Source organism: Gavialis gangeticus, unplaced genomic scaffold, assembly GCF_001723915.1.
Source record: "Gavialis gangeticus isolate Ggan-Ray unplaced genomic scaffold, GavGan_comp1, whole genome shotgun sequence".
Classification (NCBI taxonomy): domain Eukaryota; kingdom Metazoa; phylum Chordata; order Crocodylia; family Gavialidae; genus Gavialis; species Gavialis gangeticus.
Genome location: NW_017728996.1, coordinates 15,212,252 through 15,212,819, shown reverse-complemented (window position 1 = coordinate 15,212,819; position 568 = coordinate 15,212,252).

Here is a 568-nt window from a genome sequence, read left to right as displayed (position 1 = left end):
GCTCCCTACCACTGCATGTACTCCCAGGGGAGGGGAAAAGAGGGACACATGTCCCCCAGATCTGTACATGGGGCAGGGGCAAGCTGGCTGCTGCAGGCTCGAGCTTCCCGCCCTGCTGCCCTCCCTTGGGGCTTCCACGGCCCAGTGGGTGGGACTCAGTGTAGCAGGGCAGGGGGGGCCTACTGGGGAAGCTCCTTGCTGCTGCGAGCCCAGTGCCACCCTGACCAATTGCCCCCTGCTCACCCAGCAGCAGTGGGAGTGGTGGCACAGAGTTTTACCCCCTGCTGCAGCCAGGCAAACAGGAAGTGCTTCACCAGGCTGGCCCAGGGCTTGCAGCGATAAGGAGCTTCCCCAGAAGGCCCCGCTCTGCCCTGCCACACCAGACCCCACCCGCTGGACCACGGAGGCTCCAGGGGGAAGGCAATAGGGTGGGGAGCTCAAGCCCACGGCGGGCAGCCTACATCTGCCCCCATGGGCTCTGCTTCAGCCATGCCACCTGTGGGGCAGGTGGAGCTGGGCTCCGTGGTCCACTCTGCCACGGCAGTTGCTGCCTCCTGCAGGTGACAGC